At 45.5% G+C, this 26,939-nt stretch overlaps 1 protein-coding gene and 1 pseudogene across 11 annotated transcripts in view; one reads left to right on the top strand and one right to left on the bottom strand.

Annotated features, from left to right (window-relative positions):
• The window catches only part of CACNA1C (calcium voltage-gated channel subunit alpha1 C), a 698,738-nt gene that overhangs the window by 576,481 nt on the left and 95,318 nt on the right, over window positions 1–26,939 (bottom strand). The gene's annotated exons all lie outside the window — the stretch shown is intronic.
• Window positions 9,254–10,235, top strand: LOC118649682 (annotated as a pseudogene).

Here is a 26,939-nt window from a genome sequence, read left to right on the forward strand (position 1 = left end):
AACTTTCCTCCTGCCAGAGGAGGGCTGAGCAGATCCACAGGCCTATTCTGCCAGCATGGGGGCTGCTATTTAAACTATCAAGAAACATCTCAAAAATCCAACAGCAAACTATCCAAATTAGAAAGGAAACAATATAATCATGGCAGGGCTTTTTAAAAGCAAGGGCTCAGAAAGCAGGCTAAGTTCAAATTTCAGCTCTACCATTTATTAGCTGTGTGGTCTTAGACAAATTACCTAAGCTCAGTTTTCTTTCCTGTAAACTGATTAATAGCAGTTCCTACCTCGTGAATTGGAGGTGAGGATTAAATGAGATGGTTATGTAATATACTTAGCAAAGTACCCACTGAAAGCAATAAGTGAGGGCAGAGAGAGTCTGCTTGTACCCATTGAGCAGAAACACTCTAGGAGGAAGGGCCTGATATACAATAGCTTATTATTCTTCAGAAAGGCCCCTTACCATGCCTTGCAATCATCAAAGTGTCTGATTGTAGAAACAAATCCAAATGGAGGTCTGTGCTAGGAAGGACCAGGGTGAGAAGATGTTGGCTGTCAAGACACTAAACTGTTTATAACCAAAGGAATGCATTAGATACTCACACTCGGAGAGCTGATTTATGTTAACTAAATAGCCCCACATCCCTTGGATGTCTCCACTTGAGCTCTCTCCACAGCTAGGCCATTTAAATGCATGCAGATCTGGGTCTCCACTTGGGTGTTGGCAGGTTGAAAGGCACTTCCAAAGCCAACAAGCTCTAGAAAGCCAAATATGGCCAAGACCAAGGTAGGTGAGCCTCAGGGAGCCCCACCCCCACCCCCAGCGAGTGCCAGAAGATGGTGAGGGGTGACTCAGACAGTATCATCTGACAACTTCAGGGTACGAGTGACTATGGGCTATTTTCATTTCCAAACAAAATTTTCCATCCTATAAACCCCAAAGTATTTTATCGAAGCAGTGGGGTCTAATTTATCAACCTGCTGCTAAAAAGGCAACCTCTTAAGCAGAGCAAAGATGCTATTTTGAGTCATTTGCCAAAATACAGTCTCCTGCCCCTGAGAGAGGATATCAACAATAATTAAATTTCCTGGAGATCCCCGAGGAATCACAGAAAGTTCATGGTAAAAAGGAGGAAGGCCAGGGATCCGGGCCAATCCCTCACCTGCTCATGACAAGCTTTGGCAAGTCAAATCATCTTGAGCATCAGTTTCCCCATCCATGCACTACAAACAAACCTCTCACAGGGATCAAGTGAGAATAACATGAAGTAATAAGAGTGAAATGTATTTTTTGGTTTTTTTGGTCACTATAAATTGCTTTTATTCTGGCTATAGCAAGACTTTTTTAATTTTTTTAATTTTATTAAGTTATTACATATGTGCCCTTATCCCCACATTACTCCCATCCCCCCCACTCATGCCCTCAACCCCCTGTTGTCTGTGTCCATTGGTTAGGCCTATATGCTTGCATATAAGTCCTTTGGTTGATCTCTCCCTCTTACCCCCACCCTCCCCTACCTTCCCTCTGAGGTTTTACTGAAATGTATCTTAAAATATTTAGAAAGACAGTGTGATGAAACTATAAGGTACTATCTAGTGACTCCTTCAGGAAAATTAGACAAGAAATTTAGAAGCTCTTGGATTTAACTCAACTTTAAATATATGTCTATGATGTACCAATCTAGCGGAATAAAAAGTGAAAAGCAGAATTTATAAGAGTTAAGTTTTTTCTTTTTTGTTTCTACATTATACCAAATACACATATGAACTGATTTTTTCCCACTAAATTAGCTGTTTGTTTACATACTGATTGAATCAGCTGGCTGAAATAAAAGACAACCTAAGCATCTGTCCATCTTTACAAGAAATGGCCATCCGGCCAGCATGGCTCAGTGGTTGAGCGTCAACCTATGAACCAGGAGGTCATGGTTTGATTCCCGGTCAGGGCACGTGCCTGATTTGTGGACTCGACCCCAGTGGGGGGCATGCAGGAGGCAGCCAATCAATGATTCTCTCTCATCATTGATGTCTCTATCTCTCTCCTCCCTTCCTCTCTGAAATCAATTTTTAAAAATGGTCGAAGTAGTAGGTGTGCTATACATTCCTCACCTCCATCCTAGTCAATGGAAGACATCACTAATCAATCACTGCACTCTTTCCCCTGAGCTTAGGCAATAGTTCAGAATCCTTTCAACATGAAACACTCCATTATCAGTCCTGAATCAGCACAGGACCTGAAACTTACTGTATTTGTCATCTTAGATGTATGGACCCTGAGAAAGAAGATACCTATCAAAGAGGATTCCGGGTGATTAACTGGGCTCAAATTTAAAAACAGAGTCCAGCAGCCATCTCTAAACATGGGGCTCTAACACAAACCACACTTCAGGGAGAAGCCTGCACTGAACTACCTGCCTCCCACTGCTCTGTATTCTCAGCATCTGAACGAGCCTAACAAAGGAGTTCCTGAAATTATATTTCAACCAACAGGACTGAGGTGTTCCCTGTCAAATCAGAGCTGCCTGGCTATATTTCCCATCAGCATCTTCATCAACTAATCAGAGAGGCTCCATTCTGACCAATCAGGGCATTGCCTTTTGGACTAATCAAGCTGCAAGGATTTGGACTCCTCATTTCATAAGGACCAACCAATCAAGGTCCAAGGGTGGGGACTTCTGTCTATATAAGTCAGCTCCCCTCTGGCCTAGGGAGCACATTTTCCCTTTCTACCAAAGATTGAAAATTGCACTTTCCTGGCTGGGCTAGAGCAGGGCCATCTCACAACAGTGCTTCTTCACAGCCATGCCGCTTCATAATTGAGCTGTAACACTATTGAGCTGTTCATAGCTGTGCTGTTCTCATGGTCATGCTGTATCACAATTGTGCTACTAATAAAGTTTCCTTCTTTGCCACACCCCAAATTGGGGATTCCTGTTGGCACTGAATTGGTGCCAATGACCATTAATCAACAGATGTATCTTTTGCCTGATTTAATTTGAAACCACAAGCTTAGGAAAATCATCCATAGAATGTTTTTAGTCTTACTAATTCTTCCTAAACTGATTTGCTGATGACTGGAATTCCTGGGGAAAAGATCAAGTCTTTCATTTCACAATTAGACAAAAGCCTGAAAATGCAAATACTTCAGAGAGGAAATAAAATAAATTTATATAAAAATGTAAATAGTTGATTCTAGCCTCCCTTTGAGCAGGGTCCAGGTGACCCTACTCCTCCTGGAGAAACCATTGTCCTCCCACCCACTCAATGAAGTTGGCCTCCAGGGACATAGAGCCCACACAAGGTATGTCCATGACTGCCAGGATGAGCAGGGACTGTGCTGTGCTGCATAGCTCTGTCAGGGATCTGAGCCTTTTATCTGTGGGTGTGCCTTCCCAGAGGGAAGGAAAGGTAAAAGCAAAAGCCTTGGATCCCTGAGGATGATGAGAAAGCTCCACCGCAATGGGAAGGGTACAGAAAGGGGAGATGACAATCAGAGATAAACCTCAGTGCCACAGAGATAGCAACTCAAACCCACAACATCTTCTTTCACATACTGTTTGACTCCCTTATTCCAAAAGCTGTTCAACTTCTAGACTAGGGTTTCTTTTTATAAAAATTTGGTCCTTGATGGGATCAGGGTATCAGATCCATAAAAAACTAAACAAGACTTCCAGACCCTGGAGTATTCATTCATTTCTCAAGTGTGGTTGTAACAATGTACCATGTTACCACCGCTGAGAAATTCAAATATAGCTCAGCCAGTGGCTCCAATGTAAGCTCCAGGAGGGCAGATGCTGGGCTATTTCATTCATCAGTGCATCTAGGAGTATGTCTGTCCGGTATCTACTACCCAATACATAGTTGCCAAAAATTGGTTTTGTTTGTTTATGCCCTCTGCCAAGGAGCTATTACAGTACCAAACTCACAATAAGCACTCACTTAACACTGACTGATTGATTGATGATTGATAGTCTGTCCTATCTTTGGTTCCCTAAGTGAAGGAAGGAGAATGAGTGACCCTGATGTACCTGGTATACACCTAATATACATAATTTATGTAACAGCCACCTAATGTACCAAATATAGTTTTAATTAATATCCTATCTAATAAAAGAGAAGGATGGTAATTGGTGTACGACCGCTACCCTTCCCATTGGCTAATCAGGGCGATATGCAAATTAACTCCCAGCCAAGATGGCGGCCAGCAGCCAGGCAGCTGATGCGAACAGGGAGGCTTGCTTGCTTCAGTGACGGAGGACTCCAACGTTCCCCGCCTGACTTGCCAGCCTCTCAGCTGCAACTCTAAGCAACTATGTTGCAAATATAGAAGCTAAAAAATCCCCAGAAACCTGCTTTACTCAGGCGGGCTTCAGCCAGCCAGACCGCAACATTGTATCAAATACAGATGGTAAACAAAGGCCAGAAACCTGTTTTCAGCAGCCGAGGCCTCAGAGCTAAAGCTGGCCCAGAATAAAAAAAAAAAAGAAAAAGAAAAAAAGGAGCGGTTGGGAGCTTCAGTCACCCATCAGCCTGAAAACGGCCCTCAGCCCCTCAGCCAGACTGGCCAGGCACCCCAGTGGGGACTCCCACACTGATCCAGGACACCCTTAAGGGCAAAGCAGCCAGCCCCCACCTGTGCACCAGGCCTCTATTCTATATAGTAAAAGGGTAATATGCCTCCCGGCACCGGGATCAGCGGAGCCGCGAGACCTCCCAGCACCGGGATCAGCGTGACAAGGGGCAGCGCCCAAACCCCCTGATCGCCCTGCGGCTCTGTGTGTGACAGGGTGCAGCGCCCCAACCCCCTGATCGGCCCTGCTCTGTGGGTGATAGAGGGCGGTGCCCCAACCCACCCGCCCCCCATGGGCCCTGCTCTGTGTGTGACGGGGTAGAGCCATAACCTCCCCATCGGGCCTGCCCTGAGTGTGACAGTGGCGGTGCCCCAACCCCTGATTGGCCCTGCTCTGTGGGTGATAGAGGGCGGCGCCCCAACCCCCTGATCTGCCCTGCTCTGTGTGTGACGGGGGGCAGTGCCCCAAACCCCCTGATGGGCCCTGCTCTGTGCATGACAGGGGGCAGCGCCCCAACCCCCTGATCCGCCCTGCTCTGTGTGTGACAGGGGGCGGTGCCCCAACTCCCCTACTGGCCCTACTCTGTGCGTGACAGGGGGGAGCTCCTCAACCCCCTGATCGGCCCTGCTCTGTGCGTGACAGGGGGAGTTCCCCAACCCCCTGATCAACCCTGCTCTGTGTGTGACAGGGTACAGAGCCCCAACCCCCCTGAAAGGCCCTGCTCTGTGCATGACAGGGGGAAATGCCCCAACCCCCTGATCCGCCCTGCTCTGTGCGTGACAGGGGGTGGCGCCGCAACTTCCCTATTGACCCTGCCTTGAGTGTGGCAGGGGGCGATGCCCCAACCCCCCAATCGGCCATACCCTGAGCGTGACTGAGGGTGGCATCGCAACCTCCAGATCCGCCCTGCTCTGTGCATGACAGGGGGCAGCGCCCCAACTCCCCAATCGGCCCTGCTCTGAGCCAGACCAGGGGCTGCACCTAGGGATTGGGCCTGCCCTCTGCCACCCAGGAGCAGGCCTAAGCCAGCAGGTCGTTATCTCCCGAGGGGTCCCAGACTGCGAGAGGGCACAGGCCGGGCTGAGGGACCCCCTCTCCCCCCCGAGTGCACAAATTTTTGTGCACCGGGCCTCTAGTCTAATATATATTTCTAAGTCCAATGATATAAAAAAGGATAATGGACTAATATTCTGAAAGTTTAAAATACTCTAAATGAGTAAATCCAGAAAGATAGACTGGAAACCATTAGGTGTCATAAATCAGAAGTGATAGTTAAAGGAGGTAAACTATTGGACATCATCATGTCATGTCGGTTTGTGAGCATTTCCCCTTATAAATATAGTTTTACTAAATGACCAGTTCGAAGGTTAATGGTTTAACAAACCAGGCAAAGGTATATTTACAATAATCCCATCTTTGTAAATATATCAATACTTTCAAAGCATGTTTACACCCAGGACCTTCTGTGTCCTGATAACATCCTTGTGATGGAAATAGAAGGACTGGTATTACTAGCGGTCTATACAGCACAGATGCAAATATCCAGCTCTGGCAATATGGCAGGCCAAGCTTAGACCACCAAAAAATGGGGAATTCATTCTTTTTATGATGCAAAGAAATGCTGAACAATATGAGCTGAGCCCCAGGAAGGAAGAGAGAACTTAAAGCTAAGTAATGAGCTGGGGTATTAACAGCTGGGATAGCTCTGGGGGATGTGGGGTTGAGAGGCCCACAGGTCAGGGGTGGAGTTCTAACCCCTAAACAAAACAGGAGACAGAGCTAGAGGACCCCACAAAACCAAAGGGTTGACTGAGACCCTGGCATAAACCTGAGAACCTAGAACTATTAATCCTCGGTAAAAAAAAAAAGGGGGGGTCTAAAACCCCTACCCACATGCCCAAAGGAGAGCTAAGAAAATGTGGATCACAAGATACTGATTGGGACTTTCCTTATCTCAGAATTCCAGCTGAAGCCCCAAACCTGAGAGCAATAAGTGAGAAGTATCCCTCAAACAACAGAGGCACTGGATGCCAGGAATAACAGGCAGCCAAACTGGTCCTTGATCCCTCCCTCCAGCACCCCACTCAGCCTACATAAGAAGAGGACTAGAAACAGGCAGCCTAGAGGCACCGTGTGCTTCCCCCAACTCCCTCCCAAATCAAGTGAAGTGGGCACCAAGGGGAGCATCTCTGGACACTGCAGTGGAATAAAGAGAAACCAGCCTCTCATTGCCCCCGCAACCCTCTACCCCTTCACCCCCGCCCGATGCCCACCCTGGAGCACCAGAGCAGAGCGTTATTCTTAGGAAAGCACTGACCGTGCTGTTTAGAATCTGGAGGATGCATACAAACTGAGGTTGGTGCCTGCTTCTTGCCTGGAAAATTCTCTAGATTTGGATCAGCTGTGCTGACAGGACAAGGAAAAGGGGCAACAATGGAAGACAGCCTGCAACTCCAACTTTTAACTAAATACAGCAGCCTCTACTGGGCTGAGCTGGTGATATGCAAGGTCGCTGGATTCAAGCTACTGTGAAAGTATTCCTCCCAAGAGGGCTACCTCAGCAGAAAGAAGCTATGCATTTCACAAGAAGTCTTGCAGAGACCACATCACCCACATCATGGAACTATGAGGTAAAAAGGACGCCAAGGGGACCTTAAAAGAGCCCACAAAGATGCCCAAAGAAAGAGCCAGTATTGGGATGGCTACCATAGTAGAGAATGACGGCCAGCCAATGTCAGGCAAAGCAGCACCAAGGAGGAAGACTTCAGCCCCGTTTCCATTAATCCTCTCTCCTCTTTCCTAATCCTAGAAGACCAGAAGGAGGGAAGGAGTGGAAGAACCAAAAGAAAGAAAAAAGTAGGTCATGACCCTCTTCCCCCAGATAAATCTGAAAGCCATGGGTAAGACTTGAAGTAGCCTATGGACTTCTAATATTTGTAAAATGAGTCCTAATTATTGAAATGAGACTTTTCTAATAACTGATGGTGAGTGGAAAGCTAAAATAGGCTTGAGATGATGTGAACAAGAAAAAGGAAAGGAAGATCCAACAGAGCAGGTCTGAAGGCTGCAAAGGTAGAAAAATAAAATGTTCCCTGTTTGTACGAGTCAGCCCATACTATATACACGTTCCACTTGTCTCTGAGATTCTGGGTGTGAAAATTTTTTTCTCATGAAATATTAAAGCACCGGTATACTGTGGACACTCCAAGTCAAGAAGCTAATATTAAAAATTGTTTATAGACCAGTGAAGCCATTAAAATTGCCTACTTGGGGCAAATGCAACACCTCTAAAATTCAGGATGCTTAGAACCTAGTCGGACAACAATTTCATAAAGAAGATGGGCTCACACTGAAAAATTTTATGTCACAGAAGGAAGTGATCAACCATCAGTGAAACTCAGCAGAAACAAGAAACAGGATAACTATTCCTCAAGGGCTGAAACAGATAAAACCATCTAAAATAGACTATAAGTATTATAAATATACACATATATATATTTAAAATGATTAACAATCTAAAATATGGAATAGAAACCATAAAGGGAAAAAATACACTATTAAAGAAACAAATTTTAAAAAGAACAAAATATATATTTTAGAAATAAAATAGTCATTGAAAATAAAAGCATTTAAAGTTTAAACAGCAGATTCGATACAAATGAAGAAAAAATGCTGAATAGGAAGATAGAGCTGAAGACATTACCCAGAATGTAGCAAAGAAAGATAAGGAAATACAGGATAAGAAAAAGCATTTAAGAAAAAAGATAAAATGAGAAAGACCAGTACATAGTTTAATAACAGAGTATGAGAAGAATAAAATAGAAAGACTGATGGAGAGGCAATATTTTTAAATGACTAAGAATTTTCCAGAACTGGTGAACAATATGAATCCTTAGATTGAACTATCCCACCAAGTCTCAAGCAAGATTTTTTAAAAATCTATGTATTAACACGACTTTGTAAAATGGCATAATGCAAACGACAAAGAGAATATCTTTTTAAAATTCAGAATATTGATTTGGATTTACAGAAGATTTTTCATCAGCAACAGTAGAGTCCAGAAGATAATGGAATAACTTCAAATTACTGAAGGAAGATATTTGCTAACAGAATTATGTATCTGACTAAGCCATCACTGAAGGGGGGTATGGGGGGGTGGGGAACAATTCAAAACAAAGACTGAGGAAATTTACCACAAACACCATTGCTAAAGAAATACTGAATATGTGCTACAGTATTTAGGAGGGGGGGAAACAGAAAGAGGGCACCGGAGTAGCTACCACCGGGTCTGGATCCAACACTATGTGCAACCGACGCCCACCTGCCATGCACTCAAATTTCTTTTGTTTCTAAGTCCAGTGTGGCAACTCTCAAGAAGCAGCTGTGAGTCTGCTTAAGGAAGAACGAAGACCCCAGAATAAGATTACAGTCATTGGTCTGGTGCTGTTGGGTGGCCTGAGCCATCAGTATCTAAATCAGTGGTTCTCAACCTTGGCTGCACATTAGAATCACCTGGGAATCTTTTTAAAATCCCGATTTCTGGGCCTCATCCTCTGGAAATTCTGTTTCTTTGTTATTGGGGGGGAGGGGGCACAACATTAGTACAAAGAAACAGAATTTCTGGAGGATGAGGCCCAGAAATCAGGATTTTAAAAAGATTCCCAGGTGATTCTAATGTGCAGCCAAGGATGAGAACCACTGCTCTAAATGAAGGAGACGTGACAGATAAACGTGCTCTTGTTGATGTCACGGAAGACAAACTGAAGGGAGAGATGATGGGTCTCCAGCATGGCAGCCTTTTCCTTAGAACTCCAAAAGAGACTACAGTGTGACTGCAGAGGCTACAGTGAGACTGCAAACTCCAAGCTGGTTATTACCACAGCTGGGGCACGTCAACACGAGGGAGAATGCCATCATAATTTGGTCCAGCATTACATGAACATCTTTATTATTGGGGGGGGTGTTATTATCATGATTTATTATAGGAAAAGGATATAGATTCAAATCAGCTAAGGGAAGAAGCATGTGAAGTGTCCAGCTGTCCTTTACCTGTGTAGCCAGGACAGGATGAATATCTTTAACTTCTTCATTCCTAATGTGAAATACACCCCAACTGCAATTTGCTTGTTGTTTCCAACCCAGTGGGTATCGTGACCTATGTGGCTTGGAAGATAAGTGGCTTTCTAAAAAACCATTTATTGGAAGTGGTTGCAATCTGGATTCAGCCTGGTTCCATTACCTAATGGGGGAGAGGCTGGGAGTTCACCCATTAAGCTGTCACGGGTGGGTGCTTGGGGAGCATGGACATTCTAGTGACCCTGTGTGAACTGGAGTGAATGTTGCTGGTGTCTCCCCAAAGTATCTGCACCCTGATTTAGGCAGTGATGCAGATGAGGAACAGTGGAAAGAAGTTCACAAACAGGTGGTTGAAAGTGCCTATGAGGTGATCAAACTGAAAGGCTACACACCCTGGGCCACTGGCCCGTCGGTGGCAGATTTGGCAGGAAGTATGACGAAGAATCTTAGGCGGGTGCATCCAATTTCCACCATGATTAAGGGTCTCCACGGAATAAAAGAAGACATCCTCCTTAGTGCTCCTTCCTCTTGGGACAGAGTGGAGCCTCTGATGTTGTGAAGGTGACTCTGACAACTGAGGAAGAGCCCGTTTGAAGAAGAGAGCAGATAACTCTGGAGGATCCAGAAAGAGCGACAGTTTTCAAGTCTTCTAATGTCCTACCACCTCACTGTCTGGGCTACAGCAGGATTTCAGTTGGAGATTGTGCATATTGTCTCTTTTATCTGATCTGTGGCTGAAAACATCACTTTCCAAAAGGTAGAAATAGTAATAGTTCATAAAACCCTGCATCCGTGTCCTGATGCTGGCCCATCCTTATCTTGTGTGAAATAGTTCCACCTCCTCAACGGCGCCACTGCCAATGCTGCATACACTACAGTTGCCCTTCAAACTAGATGTGTGTGTGTGTGTGTGTGTGTGTGTGTGTGTGTGTCCACTGGGTTATATAACTTGTGGTTCCTTTACCAAACATGCCTACTCCAACATTTTTTCCTCCAATCAATCACATCCTGGGATGCAATGTATAAAGTTAATATTGCATGTCATGTGCATAACTGTTTTTAAAGGATCTGATTTTGTGTACTGTATGTATCACATTCATGTACATTGCCATGTAATGTAAAAAAGAAAAGTCCACATGTAAACAATGGAGCCAATTATCCAAGAATCATACCAACTAGAACACCATGTAAACCTTTAAAAAACAGAAGGAAAAGAATGAAAGATGCAATACAACTTCCTCACAAAGATTTCCTTGGGAGCAGGTGTGTCTTCTTAGTCACATGTACTGCATCTACACTAATAAAAGAGAAACATGGTAATTGGCGTACGACCGCTACCCTTCCCATTGGCTAATCCCCCTGTCACTCACAGAGTAGGGCCGAGATATGCAAATTAACTGGCAGCCAAGATGGCGGCCAGCAGCCAGGCAGCTGATGCGAACAGGGAGGCTTGTTTGCTTCAGTGACGGAGGACTCCAACGTTCCCCGCCTGACTTGCCGGCCTCTCAGCTGCAACTCTAAGCAACTATGTTGCGAATAAAGAAGCTAAAAAATCCCCAGAAACCTGCTTTACTCAGCAGAGATTCAGCCAGCCGGACCGCAACATTGTATCAAATACAGATGGTAAACAAAGGCCAGAAACCTGTTTTCAGCAGCCGAGGCCTCAGAGCTAAAGCTGGCCCAGAACAAAAAGAAAAAAAGGAGCGGTTGGGAGCTTCAGTCACCCGTCAGCCTGAAAATGGCCCTCAGCCACTCAGCCATACTGGCCAGGCACCCCAGTGGGGAACCCCACCCTGAAGGGTGTGTGACCAGATGCAAACAGCCATCATCCCCTTACCCAGACTGGCCAGGCACCCCAGTGGGGACCCCCACCCTGATCCAGGACACCCTTTAGGGCAAACCAGCCAGCCCCCACCCATGCAACAGGCCTCTATTCTATATAGTGAAAGGGTAATATGCCTCCCAGCACCGGGATCAGCGTGACAGGGGGCAGCGCCCAAACCCCCTGATTGCCCTGCAGCTCTGTGTGTGACAGGGGGCGGGGCCCCAACCCCCCCTCCCCCGCCCCCCATGGGCCCTGCTCTGTGTGTGACGGGGTAGAGCCATAACCTCCCCATTGGCCCTGCCCTGAGTATGAGAGTGGCAGCGCCCCAACCCCCTGATCAGCCCTGCTCTGTGGGTGATAGAGGGCAGTGCCCCAAGCCCCTGATCCGCCCTGCCCTGAGTGTGACAGGGGGCGGTGCCCCAACTCCCCTATCGGCCCTACTCTGTGAGTGACAGGGGGAGCTCCCCAACCCCCTGATTGACCCTGCTCTGTGCATGACAGGGTATGGAGCCCCAACCCCCCTGATGGGCCCTGCTCTGTGCGTGACAGGGGGTGGCGCCGCAACCTCCCCATCGACCCTGCCTTGAGTGTGACAGGGGGTGGTGCCCCAACCCCCCAATCGGCCCTACCCTGAGCGTGACTGAGGGTGGCATCGCAACCTCCCAATCTGCCTTGCTCTGTGCATGACAGGGGAAGGCGCCCCAACTCCCCAATCGGCCCTACTCTGAGCCCGACCAGGGACTGCACCTAGGGATTGGGCCTGCCCTCTGCCACACGGGAGCAGGCCTAAGCCAGCAGGTCGTTATCTCCCGAGGGGTCCCAGACTGCGAGAGGGCACAGGCCGGGCTGAGGGACCCCCCCCCTTCCCCTGAGTGCACAAATTTTTGTGCACTGGGCCTCTAGTATAAGATAAAGCACCCCAATTCAAGATCCCCTCTCAATAGTTCCCTACACAGGACAACCCTGTGCCTCTGAAACCCAAAGCCTTTTTCTCTGGTACTGTTTGTGAAGTCATGCAACAGGGTTGTTTTACACGCTTTCTGCCCCACTCCCAAGACATCTTTCTCTGAGAAAACTTAGCTCAGAAATACTCTTTAAGCATCTGAGCCTCTACTACAATTTACCCATGTAGCTGAAAATACATAAAGGACCAGACACACAAAGCCTTCTTCTGTCAATTCCTTTGCAATGTTCAAGCAATAGTCATTTATAAATGGGGTTGGAAGAATAAACAGATTTTTAATTGGGGGACTGAAGGAAGCAGATCCCCAGACATGCTGAGGTTAAAAGTCCCTCAAAATGCCAAAGCAAAAGGTAGAGGTCATTCTAGGCACAGGTCTCCTTGTGCCCAGATATGCCTGCTCCTGTGACACATGCTATCTTTCAGAGTTTCAAGTAAGTCACACTGCTCCCCCTCCTCTCTGCTGCTTCCCTCTCTCTCACACACACACATATGCACTGGCCCACAAGTGTTAGAGGAATCTTTCCCGAAAAGCCTTGGGTTTTGAATTTACATTCATTTCCTTCTGAGCCTGAAAAACACAAGCTAGATGGCATTTATTGCCATTTTATCCTCTCCCTGTCGAAAAGACCATGACCTAAATGTAACCATGTAGGAGGCACTGACCTGTGCCTGTCCATGGCCCAAGTGTGCCTGATGTGACTACACACTGTGATACCTGCGGATGTCTTGAAGAAGAATCATGGCCATTTCTCAGGGACACCAGGCCCATCCCATTGCTTCACCAAACCCAAGAACATTTTTCTTCCAGTCATTTTCTTTTTTTTTTTTAAATATATTTTATTGATTTTTTACAGAGAGGAAGGGAGAGAGATAGAGAGTTATAAACATCGATGAGAGAGAAACATCGATCAGCTGCCTCCTGCACATCTCCTACTGGGGATGTGCCCGCAACCCAGGTACATGCCCTTGACCGGAATCGAACCTGGGACCTTTCAGTCCGCAGGCCGACGCTCTATCCACTGAGCCAAACCGGTTTCAGCCAGTCATTTTCTTCTTTGGTATCTTCTTTTCTCCTTTTTCATTCTATCAAAGTCAAATGCTAAAGAAATGCCTAAGACCAGCTGTCTGGAGAGTGACAGCAGGTGGCACTGAGAAAACCTATCCATGTGGACCAAGCTCATTCCAAACTGATATACTTGGAGGGAAACAGTGCATTCTGACCAAGTCTCGCTGCAATAAGAAAAAGGGAAAAACCCACAGCTTTCTGACCAGGTCCCTCAAGAGATAGAGCTGGAGTCAGTGCTGCCCTTGAGTTTCACCAGAATAAGGCCAGACGCTGCAGGTAGGTTTTCTAGATGAGGCTAGACAGGGTGAAATGGTGGCCACAGGGTTGGCTACGACGATCCCCAGAGACTGTCACAACACACTGTTCCTGGGCAGGCAACTGGTACTACTTTCCTACCACCCTGCATCAACTCTCCTAACGCTTCCATCATCCTCACCACTCAGGTTTACCATCTTCCTGTTCTCATGCAACCCCAAAAAAGTCCACCAACCCCTTTGTACATCCATTCAGATCTCAAGGGGCCAACCACTATTCTGATAAATAATCTGTAAACAGGGGCAGGCTAGAGCAGTCAGACTTCCAACTCCTACTAAAATATGAGTCCTGGAACCTTCATTCCCACCAGCCACCCCAAGTCTCCATATCAACTCTAATAGCTTCACTTATCTCCTTATAGAACTAGAGCTCTTTGCCCCATTGACCTATGTCACTTTGCCAAACTCAATTCTAGGGAGCCATTCTCAGGAATGCTAACCATTGCTGGCCCCTAACTCATGCCTCCTGACCTCAGCTGGATTCCCTCTCAGACTTAGGAACCATTAGTGATTTCTTTGGGATGTCCCTTGCATTTTTCTACTGACTCTTACCTCTTCCTGTCTTTTCAAACTCAAACTCCACTCCAAGCTGCCCTCCTCTCTCTCAGAATCCAGCTCTCCCCTCTCTGAGGCCACGAATATCTCCTTTTAAAGTGCTACCTGCCAAATATCACTCTATATTTCTCATCCTCTGCTACCTCGTGTCTGTTTCTGAAGATATTATTCCACCTCCCTGCCTGTCCGTGACCCCACTGCCTACTGCCTTCTTCTATCAATCTCCTCCTCCAATTTGCCTTTTCCAATCTCTCCTGTGCCAACAAATCCATTCTCTCTTTTTTCATTCACAGTCAAAACTCTTGAAAGAATGGTCCACATGAGCCCTGCCCCATTTCATGCTTACCATACCTCAACACTGTGCAGTCGGCCTGCACAACAATCATTCTGACCAGAGTCTACTGATTATACCCAAATCATCCAATGTAGTGGGGTTTTCTCACTTCCCACCTTCCCTTTCCACTACTCCATTCAACACTGATAGCAGTGGCCTCTCCCTGCCCTCTGGCCCCGCAGCAGCAAGGCTCTCCTCCCACTTTCCTGACCACTCCTGCTCTATCTCCTCTATTTTATCCCCTTCCTGTCACTTAAGGGCTCTGTCTTCAGCTTCTTCACCATTTCCTTTCATCCATTTCCACAGCTTCAAATATCACCTTTAAAAAAACAACTCTAATTCTGCATGTATACTGGGTATCTTCTATTTGTCCTCCAAATCCACCCTCTCCCCTTCTCATCTAGATAACAGCAAAGGACTCTCTTACTCTCTTGCTTTTGTTGAGAAAAATCCCTTCTTCCCTCTCTTGCCTGGACTATGGCAAAAGCCTTAGAACTGTCCCTCTACCTTTGGCTTAGCACCCTCACCTCATCCTCTGCCCTGCTACCTGACCAGCCTCTGATCACACCAGTCCCTCACTCACTTTCAATGGCCCTCCACTGCCTACCAAATGGGGTGCAAACTCCTCAGCCCAATATAAAGTCTCTCTACGTTACCCCTTTCCTGCCATTCCAACCTTCTCTCCCACTTCTCCTGCACATTAACCTGTGCTCTAAGGAAACTCACTATTCCTTTAAAATTCAACGCATATGCCTTTCAACACATTATTGACTGTACCTTCTTCATGTTGGGAATGTCCACCCTTCCTCACTGCCTTATTTCTGTCCATCCTTTCAAGGTTCAGCTATGTGACCACCTTCATATATGCTTTCTCCATTTATTCCATGTGACTATACCACCCTCCTTTAAACCTGTGAGCCTCCCATCTTTACCTCCTGTAACATCAAGCATGCTCTTTTATTACAGTGTGGGATCTAGGTGTCTGTGTATGTGAGTGTATATCTTACCTCCTATTAGATTATACACTTCCTAAAGGAAAAGATAATTGAGGTGTTGCAACCTTGAATCCAGGTCTCCTGGAATCCAGAGATCCTGTGAGCAAACTGCCTGCTTAGAGCAGATGCTCAGTAACTTTCTGTGGATGACTAACCATCCCAATTCTGGGAGGGAAACAAACAATTTAAGATTATTTCACCACAACTGGCATGAGATACCCCATTTTCAGAGACATTTCACAGTCAATTTATCCTGGGAAAAGACTTCTTATCTCCTGGTCTTTCAGACAGCTAGACAAAGGTCAACATTTTGCCTTTCAAATAATTGAAAAACAGAGCCACAAGATCCTATCCGCTGCAGTCCAAATACGAAACCTGAGTCACTGCAATCCCATAGGATGGGTAGTCAGACCCCCAGGATGTCTTGGGCAGCCAGACATGGCAACAGAGGCTTTGACCTTAGGGAAACACTACGCAACCTTTCAGCTCCAGACAGTGGCCAACATACCCCTGTGAGCAGGACCAGGGAGGAGGTGTGAAGGCAGAGCCGACAAAGGAGGAATTTACCAATAGATGGATTAGATTAAGTGTATCAGCCTTCGAAGTGCCTGACCTGCATTTCTTTCTTAGCATACTGAACTGTATTAATCTAGGAAAGAACACACACACACACACACACACACACACACACCAGGTGAATTCACCCATCAGGGAACTAGGTATGGGTGAAAAGATGCATAGGCTCATACAGGTTCAATATTTATGAAGCTTTGAAATCTGTACATAAGTCAGGACACAGTGCCCTAACAGATGATAGAGTCAGGCTACCAAAAGAAGTTGAACCAGAGTCAAGAGATGGTGGTTCTAGCATATTCTGTCACCAAAAGGCTGTTCAACTTTAACACAGTTCCTTTAAGGAATAAATGGAATAGCATATGTGAGGCCACCAAGGATAAAACATACAATAAAGTCTAATATACAATATTCACTCAAAAAAATCTGACTAGGTCCCCCCCCCCCCCTTGCCTAACCAGGCAAGTTGTTCAGATTCTCTAAGTCCAGGTTTCTTCATCTGAATAAGTGGGAATAATAAAACTTGTCCCACTATTTTAACAGATTTTTTTTAAGAATGGATAAAATAGTAGACATGAAAAGTATTTAAAAGGTATTTGGAACAGTCAAAATATAAGGTGATGTTATTACTTTTAGGTAAAACAATTACAAAAAAATAGCCACCCCAAGATTGGAGAGGGGCTCTGTGAGTCGCAAACGGGGCCAACACAAACCCCACCAAGGGTTATGATTCCGCCTGCTCAGCCACGCTTCTCTCGTCCTCTCCTCCCTCTTTTCCTGATTCTCTCCATCGGCTGCTTCTTTTCTTTCTACATTTTGTCTCTCCTTTCCCTCCCTTTAAATGTCTGAGAAGCAGGCAAGGGGCCTGGGCTCTCCCTCAAAGCAGCTCCAAACCTGGGAGATAGGGACCCCTCACCAACCAGGCCATGCAGCCCTCCACCAGCACAGACACACAGCAGCCACTGAGGGGAACCGGACCGAACCACAGGCAGGGGGCAAGCCTCTGCCAGGGTCTTGACGAGTGCCGGACTGGACACCTCTGTCCACAGGCATGGGTGCTCCTGGACTAGTCAGACAGGCAGATGGAGAGACAGAAACAGGCAGACTAAATAGCTTTGTCCTGTCAAACACCCATTTCCTGCCACGTTACAAAGCCCAGTTGGCACAGAGGTGAACACTGAACTGGATCTAGAGAACTTCATTATTTTTGGAACGGAGGCAGCATCAGTCACTCCTGAACAAAAGGCAGCTGTTACATTGTTAAACACCTAATTAAAGTCAAACTGATAGAGGCACTGGGAGCCCAAAGAAAATAAGAGACCCTCATTACTGACATAGTAAAATTTCCTGATACTATGGTCTCAGCTACATAGGATTCAAACATGGGGAGCCACACAAGGATATGGGCTCTTATAACTAAAAAGCTCTAATTCACACCCAGAAATTCCATTACTACATATATACCCAAAAGAATTGAAACCAAGGACCCAAACAGATACTTGAATGCTATTGTGTACAGCAGCATTATTCACAACAGCCAAAAGGTGAAACAGCCCAAGTGTCCATTGACTGATGAATGAATAAACAAAATGTAGTCTATACTTATAGTAGAATATTATTCAGCCAGGAAAAGGAATGGAGTTCTGATACATGCCATAACATGAATGGCCCTTGAAGACATTATGCTCAGTAAAATAAGCCAGACACAAAAGGACAAATACTGTATGATTCTACTTCTATGAAATATCTAGGATAGGAAAACTCAGTAACAGAAAGTAGATTAGAGGTAACCAGAGGCTGGAGAGAGGGAAGAATGGGAAGTTACTGCTTAGTGGTTATAGAGTTTTTATTTGGAGCAATGAAAGAATTCTGTAAATAGACAGTAGCGATAATTGTCCAACATTGTGAATATCATTAATGCCACTGAATTGTATATAATTATGAATGGTTAAAATGGAAAATGTTGTTATATATATATATACCACAATAAAATAATGTTTAAAGGGTCATAATTCACATCATCTCCAACTATCAATCGATATGACTTAGAGACTTAGCTTTGCTGAAATAGTTAAAATAAATCTTAAAACCACATTTCATGTAACTGAAAGAAAGTGTTTAATCTCATCTAAAAATGACACCAAGGTCCCTAACTAATCTCATATGCTTCCTTTTAACTCCATCATTTATCATGTAGATTGTCACAACATACCCAAACCTGAGAGGCATGAAATGTGCTGCCAAAGTTAGAAAATACAGGTGAGCTGCAATTGTAGAATTATTATCACTGCCAATAATACATGAAAATCCATAGAAATAGAAAGTAAATTCATGGTTGTCAGAGGCTGGAGGGAGAGGGAATAGAGAGTGACTGCCAGTGAACAGAGGGTTTCTTTAGGGGGTGATGAAAATGTGCAGGAATTAGACAGTGGTGATGATTGCATAACTCTGTAAAAATACTAAAAACCAATGAACTATACACTTTAAGGGTGAATTTTATGGTATATGAATTATATCTCCAGAGATGTTATTTAAAAATCAATAACTAAATAACTAAATAAATAGGGCTTGCAGCCCAGGGAGCTCAGCTTGCAATGACGGTCCTCTGAACTCATGGGAATCTTGTTTGTGCTGGAAAGTGTCTATTTCCCCAGAGGAAATTCCTGAGAAGACACTACAAGAATGGATGGTGAAGCAAGGCCACCCCATGAAGTGGTCATCTCAAAGCCCAGGCCCAAAGGTCTAGGTCTTCTGGTAAGGTCTACCAAGGAATCAGAACCAAAGATCATCCAGGCAGAAACTATGAGATGATTGACTAGCCATGGAAAGGGACTGCAAGGAGAGACACCTAAAGTGACCACCTAGCAGCCAGAAGAGAAGAACAAGCATTCAGTGTTTGTCCACCACACATGACGAGGGGGCTCTGGCAGCAGAGTTTCCACAGAGCGAACCCAAGCAAGGTTCCATGAGGCTAACTCAAGGTAGTTTCTCCCAAAATGGACAGAGAGTGAGTTCTTCCTCCTCCTCTTCGCCTCATGAGAACAGAACGAACATATGCTTTGAAAGTCTAGAAGACCTCAATTTAATTCCAGTTCCAATACTGTCAGGGTGACCTTGGCCATATTACTTAAGGTCTTTGGTTCTCAGTTTCCCCACCTGAAAAATATTTTTAAGGATCACATGATACTAAGTGCATGAAGCACCAAAAACATTGCTGGAGACACCAGGCATTCAACAAGTGGTAGTTATCATTCCTACCCCATTCCATAAATATGAAGACATAGATATTATTCTTCAATATAGTTTATTTTTTTAATAAAAATGAAAACATGATGACTCCGTGGATCATAGGAGAAGGGGCTGGGAGAGGGAGGAGGTTGGTGTGGGGAGCAAGGCACACTTAATTACAAGTTATCCAGGCCACTCATTGATGACAAGGTTATTTTTGCTTCAGGAAACTAAAAGCTAATCTGTCACTTAAGATGTGAAATTATAGTCCTTTTCTATTCTGATAAGTATCTCAAGATGCTATATGGAACTGTTCCCTCCCTTTATCTATAAACCTCTAGAACTTCCTATATAATAAAAGGCTAATATGCAAATCAACCAAACAACAGAAAGACCGGTTGCTATGACACACACTGACCACCAGGGGTCAGACACTCAACACAGGAGCGCCGCTCAGCCAGAAGCCGGGCTCACAGCTAGCGAGTGCAGCAGCAGTGGCCAGAGACTCTCCTGCCTCCACACCAGCACTAAGGATGTCCGACTGCTGGCTTAGGCCCACTCCCCATGGACATCCCCCGAGGACTCCCAGACTGCAAGAGGGCACAGGCCAGGCTGAGGGACCACCCCCCGCCAAGTGCATGGGTTTCATGCACAGGGCCTCTAGTTTGCTATATTAAAAAAAAATTAGTTTACTATTCAAAGCTGAGGTTTACATTTAAAGCAAAGTTTTATTTTCTAGGCAGTTGGTCCTTCTGAACTGAGGGGTTGTGTTTAGATTTGGGGAATTCATGTTGGAAAGCGGGGAGTTTATTTGCCCAGGTGGTGTCCTTCCTGCTCTCAGTGGCCCTATTTCCTGCCTAGGCTGAAGGCAGGGAGCCTTTGCCTCAGCTGTGAGAAGATGGCAGCATGGAGTGAACAGCTGCTGGGCATAAGGAAACCCTGTATTCCAAATGGTCCCACAGACCTGGGATCCTGCTGGCCTGAGGAAGGCTGACAGTTGTCAAGAAAACCTACATGCCAGGACTCTTCACTGATTTTTCACTTCTCCCTTGATTCCTCTGGTATTAGCCAAAGCACCTCAGATTCTGTTTCTCTTTGTTTTACATTTCCATCCTTGAAATTCTGAATGTCAGCCATCCAACAACATGTAAAAAGCTGTTTGAAATGCTTTGAAAGTTGTTCTATGGTGCTGCTTTTTCAAACTCTAGTGCTCTGCTCTTTGATAAGAATAACTGATATTTGCACAGTGATTCACACTTATTTTTCCATTCAGAGCCTCACAGACGTCCCAAGAATTTGACTGGATAAAGACTATTATCTCCATTTTATGGATTAAAAATATGAGACCTGATTCCTTCAAAACTCTCAGAGAAAGAGATCAAGACAGAGACTGAGTCCAGTCATAGCCTTATGTATTTCATCTTTTTTTCCTCTCTTTTGCTAACTAGTATCTTTGAAAGGTTGTAGCCCAACATGAATTATTTTGGAAGGAAATATGTGTGTATGTGTATGTGTATGACTGAACATGACACAATGGTTACAAAGTAAATAGAGCTTAATTGAGTAATCAAGACAACATTTCTGCCCACAGGCAATACGGGAAGAACATTCATTTACTGTCTGGATTTTGGCTTGGTTCTCTAAAGGACAGGAGACAAGATTACTTTATTTCCCTTTTAGCTGGCTCAAGCGGGCAGCACCATGTGTAGCCGAGTGTATGAAAAGAAACAGAAACCCCTGTTGGCAAATTGGCAGCTTGAATATTTCATGAAATTATCGCAATACTATGTTTTGAAATGGTGGCATCCCCCAGGGATCTCAAAGGCCACATCTGTAAGCAAAGTCTGGCTCGTGCCTCTGTCGTAAAGCTAGAGACCAAAACCGCCTCAAAGGCCCCTCAGTTTCTGGGAGACAATGTGTGAACGTATCAACAAGTGAGCCCATGAACACTTCAAGGATGATGGGAATGTCAGAGGCAGGTCCTAGATGAATTCCCTTCCATGTGCTGAATTTAGGCCACAACTCTTTATTTCCATGTCCCCTGGGAAGAAATAAGAATCGTCCTAGGAGACCAACCCTGAAAAGGAAGCAAGGAGAAGCCTTTGTTCTTCCAACTCAGAAAAATTCATGGCAGCCTGTCCTCGGGCCAGCTGCGACCTAAATGTCTCCACGGTTTTCATCCTGTGTAGTTAATCTATGTCTCCGTGCCTTGGCCAACAGCAGAGCTGGCCAGTCCACAAAGAACGCCCAACAGCTCGTCAAGGGAAGTCCTATAACACAGTCTGCTCTCATCACCCCACTCTCCCTGAGAGGCTGAAACAAGCCTAGATTGGGGCAGAAAGGAAAGGAGCAAATAAAAAAGGCTTGGAGGTATATCCATTTGCAGACAAAATAGCAAACTGAATTATTCTGGAGTTCCTTATGGACATGTATGAACTTTACAGTGGAAAAAATTATTTTTAAACCCTTCCAATGATAGATACCCCTACCTACTCCTCATGCTGTTTCCAAATCTAACATCTCAGAAGTTATTTTAGCCAGTACAAAAGTAGGTTTGGGGGGAGGGCAGGGAGGACATGGAAAGGTTAAGAGGTTTACTAACCAGAAACACTAAGCAATGCTCTCCTCCTGGGTTTAACATACACCAAGGTGGTCAAAGAAAGCAGGTGGGAAACGAGAATGAAGAATTTTTCTGTCACATCCCTGCCTGAGTGTCTGACTCTCTAGGAGCCTCTGTTTTCTCAACTGGAAACAGAGTTTGCCCCTATAGGTCCTTTTACCCATAAGATGTTTTGATCCTAGAAAGTAAATTCCCAAAGAGACATTGCATTTATTCTATGTCTGTCTAACAAACCTTCAAAGCACATGAGTCCACCCCATCTCTCTCTCTCACACACACACACACACACACACACACACACACTCACACACACATACATGGGACAGCACAAGAAGGCCATTTTAAAGTGAGTAGGTTCTAGAGAGCATGGTTTGGAGGATTTTTAGAAGAGGGGGGAACTGAGAGGTTTTGGCTTCTTGCCAGTTAACCGTCCCCATTCCTCATCCTCTGTTCAAAGCCAGATTAACTATTCCTTTACTTCCCTTGATCTCTGGAGAAGAGTCTATTTTCAACCTCTATTTGCCTCCTTAGCTCCAAGCCCAAACTGCTCTCCTTATGTCCTTTAAATTCCATTTAAATTTAACTCAGTTCCATAAGTGGTAACTGTGCTCCCCAAATTACCCCACAGACACCCCCTGTCAGCTGGGCCTCTTCCTGTGTTGCTCCATCTCCCTCCCGCCAGCCCTGCTCCCTGAAGTCCCAGGCATTTCACAGCTCTGCTCCTCAAGGCAGCCCTCCTGGGCTCCCCCCACACAGTGCACAAGGCTGGAACTGCAGCAAGGCTCTCAGGGTCCCAAGGTTCCTGGAACCTGAGACTCCACTCCAGTTCCATTCTGGCCACAAGCAGCTGCCTCCAAGCGCTCCTAAAGCCTGGCAGGAAACAGCAAGGAAGTCTGCTGACATGTGACATTGGGCCAGGGAGGCCTGGTCTTGAACAAATAAGCTGCCATCCAGAAGTTAAGATGCAGAAGACCTCTTCCACAGTACCTAGGTTTTAGGTTCAAACAATCACATTGGTTACTTCGGCCCTCCATTTTGCTTTTCCCGTGATAGGTTCCATTAAAGTCTCCGCACCTACCTTTCAAACAGCAGTGAAAAGCATTCCATTTTTGCGAAGGGATCCTGTCACATTTTTTATAGAGTATCTAACCTTCAGGTACATATAAACAAGTATTTTATATAAATTATTTTAATAATGACAGTCATGGCTTGGAGTGTTGTTTCATTATCAGAATGTTTAACACTCATGTCGCTAAATATTAGCACCTGATATTTTGCAGAACAATTCCCGTGCCTTTTTTTGTCAGTCTTCTGCTCTCCTCTACTCTGCCCATCACTCACTTAGGCAACAAGAAGGATGGACTCTAAAAACAGACTAAATCAGTGTGATTATTTTGCTAATGAGTCTCGCCATTAAGTCTCCAGGTGTTTCCCAATCTATCAGCTTTCTTTAGTCCACCTTAGAAAATAAAATTGTCCCCTGATTTTGAATGCTGAGCACTGATTCCAGAGTCCCGGAAGGAATGATTGGGAGGACGCTGGCTGACCTGTGACTACCAAATAACAAACAGCTGTAACACCAGGCAGGGAGAATTACTGTAAAAGGAAGAAAGTGCTGTCAGCCTCTCTTAACACGGTGACAGGGGGTTTCTCAGACCTCACAGAACTTGCCACAACAACTAAGAAAGCCAAGTGAAGAAAGAGATAGAAAAGAAAACACCAGGAGTTGGAAAACATCACTGAAAATGAGAACAAATCTCAGTCATTTCCTAAGCTAGGTCTCCGGAGCTGTTCTGCCATTACCCCAGCAGGAGACCAGCCAGACTCATAAACAGAAATCAGCTGTGAAGTATACCCAGTTGTTTTTGTTTTTTTCCTTAATAAAGTTAGGGAAATGTTTTCTTATCTTTGAGCTGACAAGTTTTGTAACCCTATAGGTTAGGGTTTCCAGATCCCAATTTTTAGGTCGCCTCATGCTCCACTAGCCCCTCTGATTAAACCATCCATGGTAAATTAGGGAGAAAATTAATACACAGCCATAACAAATTCAGCTAATCACCCAAAAGGCGCCCTCAAGGCTCTGTAGGATGCTGTCTGTGCTAAAGGTAAACAGAAGTCTGAGGTAAGAGTGTGCAATAGAGTGAGAGAAATCCAAAGTGGGTTTTCATGGCCAGAGGGTGGCAAAGTCACCAAGGGACTCATCATACTGATATGTGTGTGTGGTGGCATGGGGACACACACTGGTCTTTGGAGTTCTCTGTACGGGGGGAGGTATGGGCAAGACGAAAGAGGCACTGCAGACAGGAAATTCTCTCCAAACCCTTCTGACATCTTCCCCACCAAACCCAACAGGAGTGCCCCTGTGCTGACTCCTAAGCCCTGGAGCGCCACCTACTGGGTGAGGCAGAAACTACAGCCCCTTTAGGTCTTGCTGGGTGTGCATTCATTGGTTCACGCAGGCAAGCATTCATTCAGACATGTATTAAGGGCCTAAAATGAGCCAGGGCCTGGACTAGGAAGTGGGGATGAAGAGATGGGATTGGGCCTCAGAAGCCCCATTCAGTATGCTCCTTGGACTCCTTCAGTCTAGGCCTTATACACAGAAGAACCCACCTCGGGCAGTTACCTCAAAGAGAAAACTGAAGGAAGAGTCCTAAGTCATCACCAAGACTCAGAGATGGCTCCAGGGGCTACTGGGTCACCATTGCATTTGCAGAGTACTATACCTGCAGAGGAGCATCTACCTGTAGAGAACAATTCTCCACTTAATATGAGGTAGAAATGTCCAGTCTTAGGAGACTACAATACCAATATTATTCTGCAACACACTGGGCCCCCAAAGTGCACTAGGCTCTTGTGTAATTTACAAGAGCTTTTCCCTATTGTGTTTGTGTGTGTGTGTGCATTATGCACTGAACACTATTAGCATGTGCTCTATTGAAATGATGAACTGATTCTTATAGTCTTGTATATAGTATTCTGATATGCTGCAAAATATCTGAGCAATACTAGGAACAATATTTTGAACTTCAGTCGTCCTCTTTCTCCAGTTTCCTTCATGCAGTATCCAGAGAAAGAGAAGCTAATGCCATGCTTTCTTTAACCTGCACAAGCTGAGGTGCAAGCAACATTGGCCTTTGACCATTTATTTGTAAAGAGAGTTAACTATGATCATTATTATTCCTTTATTATAATTACTATTCTGCTGTGTTGCCGAGTAGTTAAAAGGAAAGCACACTGTGTCTTCCACTCCCAGAACATGTTTCTCCCCTCTTCCCTGCCTCCAGCAGATGAGGGACATACCAATGTTTTATTTGTTAAATGCTTGACTATTAAGAAACTCATTTGCTAGCTGTAGACCAAAATGGAAAATCAGCCCAGAAAAGTGGAAGGATAGGGTGGGACCAAGCAGAGAGGGCAGTAGGGGTGAGGCCTACATGAGCCATTTCCAGCCTGAAACCCAGGGCCAGAAGCCTGTCCTTCAGGGAACTTACAGGCTGTTCCCATGCACGGACCACCACCTCCATGCCTGGACTCTCAACACACACACACACACACACACACACACACACACACACACACTAAAGAGAGAGAAGCTGGGAGAGAAAGGGCCGATGTGGTCAGTGCCTTTGAGCCTGTCAGGAAGAGGAGCCCCGCCACTGGCAACTTTTTCAGTTCTCTCTTCTTTGGTTCCTCATCATCACTGCTCTGAGGTAATCATTTGGTTTCTCCTCTCTCTCCTGAAATTCTAACCCCCAATTATGTTTCATTGCCCCTTTGGTTATTAACTCACAACAGCCCCTTCCTTGTAAATATTTATGCTCTTCCGAGTCTGCTTCTCCCCACCTTTGTCACCCTTCTCCTTTCTCCCCCCAAAACACCTGGGCCATGCCAAAGAGGCAGAGAGAGGGGGTGGGAAATGGAGGGAGACAGGGATCCTGGTGCTCCTTCACCTGAAAGCCGCATCCAGGAATGGAGGCAAAATCACTCCTGTGAATTATATAATCACTGCAGCTTCTAGGGAGAGAACTGGAATCCAGGTTGCCATAGTGTTCGTAGGCATGTTGCTGGAAAGGCAGAGCTCCCAGCCCTGCCTGCTCGCTCCCTTCCCCTCCATCTTTGCACAAACCTCTCCAGGGTCAGCTCCTACTTTTGTCTGCTCCCTGCATGTGTGTGTGAGGAGGGGGCTGCTGGGGGACAAAGGGGCAAAAGAAAGGAAAAGGGCTAAGAAGGGGTTTATCCTGCACTAAGAGGAGCGCTTGTGAACTATTTAAGGTTATCATTATGTGAATAATAATCATTACCACAGTACACTGCCATTGTTAGTAGAGTAAGAACAATACTACTGCGCTCTCCTCTTCAAGGCGGCTTAAACTGAGCTGAGAACTTGGAGGGGAGAATACCACCCCTGCTCTTCACAAATATCACCCTTTCCTTGGTGTCTCCCATTCCCTCCCTCCTAATCCATCCACTATTCCAAGAGCTAGGAAAGGGACGGGGAACAGGTGGGGGTTGGGACACGGGGTAGAGAAACCAAGGGACAGAGCTGCCTTTGTGACCCCAAAGCCCCAGCTTACCCTAGGACTCATGTCTCTTGACAAAATTCTTCCTCCCGAAAGAGGCCAAAATCCCCACACTGCCACCCAAACTCGATAGCAGAGGGACAATTAGCTCCCAAATCAGTTTCGGGATGGAAGATGGATAGAGACCAGGCAGGTAGGGTGCCTGGCAGCCTCTGGCTCTAAAGCAGGGATGGGGAACCTTTTTCTCCACCAAGGGCCATTTGGATATTTATAACATCACTCAGGGGCCATACAAAATTAT

The sequence above is a fragment of the Myotis myotis genome, unplaced genomic scaffold (genome assembly GCF_014108235.1).
Source record: "Myotis myotis isolate mMyoMyo1 unplaced genomic scaffold, mMyoMyo1.p scaffold_m19_p_3, whole genome shotgun sequence".
Classification (NCBI taxonomy): domain Eukaryota; kingdom Metazoa; phylum Chordata; class Mammalia; order Chiroptera; family Vespertilionidae; genus Myotis; species Myotis myotis.